Source organism: Borostomias antarcticus, assembly GCF_949987555.1.
Source record: "Borostomias antarcticus genome assembly, chromosome: 5".
Taxonomy (NCBI): domain Eukaryota; kingdom Metazoa; phylum Chordata; class Actinopteri; order Stomiiformes; family Stomiidae; genus Borostomias; species Borostomias antarcticus.
Genome location: NC_140238.1, coordinates 25,454,038 through 25,460,791, shown reverse-complemented (window position 1 = coordinate 25,460,791; position 6,754 = coordinate 25,454,038).

Below are 6,754 nucleotides of genomic sequence, written 5' to 3'. Positions count from 1 at the left end.
TTCCTGATGTGCATAATGATGTCACTAAATCCCACTGTGATTGCTTTTTCAGTCAGTGAACAGGAAGCAGAGCAACCCCTCTGTGTTCGATCACCTGATAGAAGAACCTCCTAGGTGAGACCACACTACAGTACGTTGCTCCAGTAAACATATGAAGACCCAGACGTATTTAAGCTGTCTTGTCTAATTTGAGCTGTCTTGTGAAGTCCCTGTTTTTCACATACTCCCCCCAACCCCCCCCCCCCCCACCTACAGATGTGTAGTGCTCTGATCTACAGTCCCCCAAGTACAGGCAAGACCCCAGTGGCGCGGGTGCAGACTAACGAGTGTAGGCAGGGAAACACAAAGGTGTCTATAAGGAAAGGAGCTGACTGCCTTAGCAAGTGGGTTGGTGAATCAGAACACATAATCAGCTCTGCCTTCTCTTTGACCAGGTTAGCCAATGGGGCAACTGTGGCGGTTGGGGGAGGGGGGTATAATTATTGGACAGGACACCTGACCATCATCCTCAGTGTTGACTGAGAGCTTGTGATGGCTGTTTGTTGGTCTCTCCCCAGGTCAACCTAATGAGACCCTCCTTCATCTTCTTCAACAAGATAGACCGGCTGTCCCCAGTATGCTCCAGCAGACAGGACCAGATACACAGGTGAGGCCTGTCTGTCACGGAGCCACCGCCTCGCTCCGCCTCTGGTGTAACTCGGTTCTTTAGCTTGGCTGCGTACTTGATTGATGTTGCACATGGGCGATTGGAACTAAACTAACCTTGCGTTGCATTTGTCTCTCTCTCTCTGGCTCTATCGTGTCCACTCTGCTGGCGCTGATGGATGGGTTGGACAGTCAAGGGGAGCCAGTGGTCCAGTTCCTGTTCATGCTTGGTTGTTGCCTACTCACCTTCCCATCTCCTGCATCACCTGCCACCTGTCTCCACTCTGCCCAGCTGCACCTCATCCCTCATTACTCTTAGCATTAATACCAGTCAATTTCCCTTGGTTCTCTGTAAGATCATCCAGTCATCTACCAAGTCTGCTCAGCTCTTCTGTCTGCCATATTTTGAAGTTGTTTATTGAAATTGAGTTAAAGTAGTTTGTATGGGTCAAGCATCCTCCAGTTTGTATGACTCAAGATCTGTTTACTGCCATGTATATGGTTCACACATACTAGAAATTTGACTAGGGTTAAGGCATACACTGGTGACATGTTTTTAATTGTTTTGTGATCACTGTCTTTGTGATATTTTCTGATGACCAAGCCTTTGATCTAAGCAGAGCCTTAGCACATTATGGAGGAACCATGTCCCTTTCTTTTACCGATCCCTGAGAGCAAGACCTGTGAATGTCCTGAACAGTGTGGTGGCCACATTTGTTGGGAATTTGGGTGGAAACAGTGTGGAACATCATTGCATAGTTTGACTGCCATTTCATACCAACATTAAGAGAAAGTGGAGAAGTAGGCTATACCTAGAAAATACTATAGTTGTGCAATTCGTTTGTACAGTCTAGTAGTTAAATGGTTAAAAATGGGCAAGCAATAACATTGGAGGGAAATGTATACTGACACTGATGATTGTTTCAGAAATGGTCTGAGACAAAATAATGAAATGTTATACATCAGTATTGTGAAACACTGAACATATTTTAATGACTGACAAGGAGAGAGGAAACAGTCCAAGTTAATCAATAATAACTAGGCTCACTATGAACAGTGTGTATTATTGGCTCTGTTCTGACATCAGTGCACAGTTCATTCCACCACTGTGAGGCCAGGACAGAAAAAAGCCATGGCCACGCCAATCTGCCGTAGGGGGGCTTGGAGCAACTGGGGAACCAATCACCTCAAGGCAGCAGAGCTTGACCACAGCCTGGAGGTCGGAGGGAGCTGTTCATTTGCCCTGTAGGCTCGAACCACAGTCCTAAACTGGATGGGACAGCGCAGGGAGCCAGTGCAGAGAACAGAGTAGGGAAGTTTTGTGGAAGAGCATGGGGCTGTTGAACACCAGGTCAGCAGCAGCTTTCTCCAGGAGTCTGATGGCCAACGCTGCAGGATGGCAGCAAGTAGGGAGTTGCAGGAGTCCAGGCGGGAGATGACAACAGCCTGGATGAGCACTAGCGACGAATCACAGCCAGATTTCTTTCCTAGCACAAAGTTTGATAAAAGAGATGAGTATTAGCAAAGGCAAGGAGAATGATTATATCAGTGTACAATGAGCTATGATGGGGAATAATTACACTATTAATTTGATTTCCAGGCATGGCATATACATGGCATGCTTACTTGCAATGGTAATAATGCCTTCAGGTAATAACACTATGCTTGATTAATTTGATGTATAATGTGGCAAATGCTATAGTAGCAGCAGCAAGCATCAGCCCACTATAGCTAAATAATGCCAGACAAGATAACAGACTGTAATCAATGTATGAACAATGTCACATTGATCATGCTCAACATTGTTAAAATTGAAATACATCTGAGACCTCCGAACGTAACGTTAGCATTAACTAACTAACGTTAACCCTAAGCCGTTAGCATTAGCTACCGTTAGCATAGCTCCCTAGCCTATCAATATAGTTGATGTTAATATAAAGAAATGTAACATTAGGTAATGTTAGCTAAGTTATTCAACATTGACCCACTTACCCTCTAGATCTTTTCCAACGATGTCCTAAAGTAACCACATGTCATGATCATTTGCATCATAGACATACGTTCTGATTAGCATGCTCATAAGCTTCATTGCTAAAAGCATAGCAAATGTTAGCGACGTCATTACATGACTTCCTATCCAATCAGAGGCAGAGTAGGGCGGGTCTTCCTATGGTCACGTGCTTTCCCGAGCTCGCAGGACTCACGAACGCGCGACCAGCGCGTCCCCGAGGCTCGTGCACAGCACATGTTTAAATGGCTCAATACAGGTATTGGTGGCTTCAAAAACCCCAAAACCCCTAAAACTAAAAGTTTATATTGATAAGATTGGTCTCTGATGCTGAATGATACCCAGAAAAATTTTGTTTTCCTTTTCTAGCCCTATCTATCATCATCCACTAACATGGGAAATAAGGGTTCTTGGGCCGCATGCCTTGATTTGACTTGCAATACCGGGCTTTGGCCACTACGTCAAATGGCTTCATGCGCCGGTGAGCAACTTTCATTGAAATGAATAGGCAGCCATTTTCAATGCCGTCTCCAGTTATATTATACCTCCATGGTCCCAGCACATAACGTGTGTAAACTTCCGCAAACTAGGTAGCCAGCAACATAAACAATAACAATAGCTACCGTAAGTAGTTCCACTTCCTGAATCCCCTCTGCGGATTGATCTACACATCTACAACGGTCGCTTCAATACAAGTCAATGGATTTCATAAAATGATCAATAAAACCCTACAGGATTCATACTTTGCAGCGGATTTGATGTCAGAACACCAACGGACACCAATTACACCCTCGGTGAGCTTCTTGTCTTTGAAATTGAGAATCCAACATGTTTTTGAATGATTTTTCAATATGCCCTTTACTACTCCTTTAAGTCAGAAATAATTACAACAAACAGCCTAATGATAATTATTACTATGGGTTATGAGTAGCTTAAATCATTCAGTGAAATCACAACCATCCTCATTGTTTAATGTAGTGTCTGGCTATTCCATTGGTAAATTATAGCCACTGTCCCAGCAATAGAAGAGTTGTTTTAACACACCGTTGTCATAGATCCAGGCAGATGAAGATTATTCTAAGACTCTTAGTAAAGGGAATAGGGTTTGTTCTCAAATACAGCTAGGACTAAATTTAAATAAACTTTATTGCAGACCCAGGGTCCAGAAAAATAAAAGACACATGTACATTGCCCCTTCCCTTGGTTTATATGCAGCACATGCCAATTAGGCTAGGCCTACAGGTGTAGCTAAATTGCCAATCAGTGGTGCTGTCAATCAAAATCAGTTATATCAGTAATGTTTCAGCGCTACAGCGGTGCACAGTGATATTGGTTGCTCTAAATGATCTTTACCAGCAGGTGTCAGTAGTGTACAAAGCATTTAATAAGGCTTTGCGTAATAGATCTTCTTGCAATACAATGTGCCTAAAAGCCTCAGTGTTTTAGAAAGCCTCATTTCGCCATCACTACTGTGTGCTTTTCGAAGCTCCCCGAATGACGAACTCCAGCTGAAATAACAATAGTAGGCTTATGGGAAAAGCAAAACACTACTACGAAGCAGAGGATAAACAGGACAGCTCTCTTTAGCTCCTGTTCATAGCTAAAGAAAGATGTTACATATTTGAAATGTACCACCTGAGTTGTACATCATCACCCTATTGGTCGGTCGTTGGTACACCATCACCCAATATAACTTTGGTTTCCGCTAACTGACCAGAAAGCACTTTTTGTGCTTGGCTGTAAGCCAGCGCACCACAGACAGCAAATGTTGGGTTGTCAATCCATCTGTCCCACCCTGGGTCCGTCGGGTTGTTGACCTGCAGTTCTATGTTGCTACACACAAGAGGCAGTGGTCCCAAAACATCAAAACAACTATTGGTGCATTTGTTTGTGGTCGGAGGTGGCAAGTTGCAAGTGGCAAAATACCTATCTCCGACCGGTGTGCATTCGAGCTATAGCGAATGATATGATAATGATATGATATGATATTGACGTCAGCCGGCAACTGGGGGCTGAGAAACATATCCAAATTTGCGACGAGGAAGTGCGAGTTCATGCAACGTTTTATTTAATCATATAAACGAAGGCACCATATGACACCTCAGATTTCCCAGATCTTCAGTGGCTTAGTGGTTAGGGAGTTCGCCTCGGGACAGTATCTTGTCACTGGATGTTATAGAAGTTATGTAAAAATGTGGCTACCTGGTGGTTCTATGTCAGTTATTGAATTTATGTGCAGTAATTGAACATTTGAAATACTCCTGTTTTGAAATTATACCTGCAGTAGGTGTCTCAGTAATTACCCATTATATATTAGGCTATACTTTGCATGTTTATTTACCAGCTAAATGTTTTATTTTTTCAGACGGACGGGAGAGACCCCATGGGAACAAAAACTTCTTTTTTTTAATCTTTAAGGAAATGTACAGACTGTTTTGCAGATGAATTAACTGTGTCAAACTGATTGTGCCACCACAAGACGCAGCAGTCCCAGAACATCAAGAGAGTTCACCTTTCAAACCGAACGTGGGTTCAAACCCTGATGGGACAGTATTTTGTCACTGGATGTTATAGAAGCTATGGAAAAATGTGGTTACCTGGTGGTGCTATGTAAGTTATTGAATTTATGTGCAGTAATTGAACATAATTGAAATTATACCTACAGTATAGGTGTCTCAGTAATATAGACCATTTTACTGTTGGTAAACAATTGTGTGCAGTTTATCCTTACCTTTGTCCAGAAACAGAAGTTGAACCAATTGCAGCAAAATAGCTAACGTTACAGGAATCATCAGTGTAACTGCTTTAGCCACTGACCGCTACCATTATTGTTATAGAAGCTGCTGCTAGTTGTTGTGAGCTCATGAGCTAACTGGCTATCCCGCTCTTATTGTGTTGGATTAGCATTGGAAGCATTGGAACTGATGTGTCCAGGCGACAAGACCTATCTTAATTTATCAGACATTATTTCATGTCATTTCAATTCACAGCTATTTCAGTGGCATGCCTAGCTTCCGTCCTACCGGTCTTGCACAGAAACAAGCCAGCCACGCACATAAGCCAGGTGGACCTGGTTTCTTAATTTCTTTTGCGTAAATAAAGGAGAGATGCCATTTACAGTAAATGAATTGATCTCGATGCTATACTACCAATGAAATGCCATTGCTTCTGTAATTGTATGACTTCAAATTTATTTTAATACATAGGCTACGTAATTTACAAACATTAGAAATAGGCATTTCTAATAAAGTAAGGATGAGGACTGTGATATCATGTAATTGTGACGTTATTTAATTACATAGTATTTACGTATTTCTATAACTTTACAGCAACGCTGCAGTACAGTCTCCATGAGGACTGGCTATTTTGCGACCATATAGGATTGTTGTCACAACGTTGCCACCAAACTACGACCAAGGTGCAATGTCGGTATTACATACTGTGTTAGTAGGGCAGGCTCTGTCTATCAGCACACATTGAGTTCGACAGCCAGGGTGCAGATGAAGTTGGCCTTGCTGACCTGGAAGAGTAGAGAGAAGATCAGTAGCAGTATCAGAGAGAGAAGGATTCAGGGGCAGGGAGGGCAGAGGTAACAGAAGAGGAAAGGTCAGTAGGGGAGAATGAGCGGAGGTGGCTATGGGTAGTAACCATGTGGGTAGTCAGAGGAATTATGGGGGAAGAGGGATGGAGAGGGAGTAGGACATTAAATAGGTAGCAGGTTGCCGGCTCTGTGAGTAGGCAGAGAAGAGGAGAGGTGAAGATCGAAGGAGGAGAGGAAAGAGAGAAGAGGTTCCAATTTCTCACTCTGGATGTTGAAGTCGCCAAGCTATGTCACGACGGTGCATACAGTCACCTTCACACAGCTGGTACAATCTCTCTCTCAGACACCTGACCTGACACATATAGTCACCTGTGTCATATAATTCAGGTATGGTAGGCTATGACATCAGGTCGACCATGGAGAACATGTTTATTCCTTTGTGGACGAATCAGGCTGTTCCAGGTTTCTTTAGTTCAATCTAATTAATCCGGCACAGATGAACAGTAAAAATGACCAAATTATTATTATTGATGCACTACTAGAATAGAATAGAAAGTGTA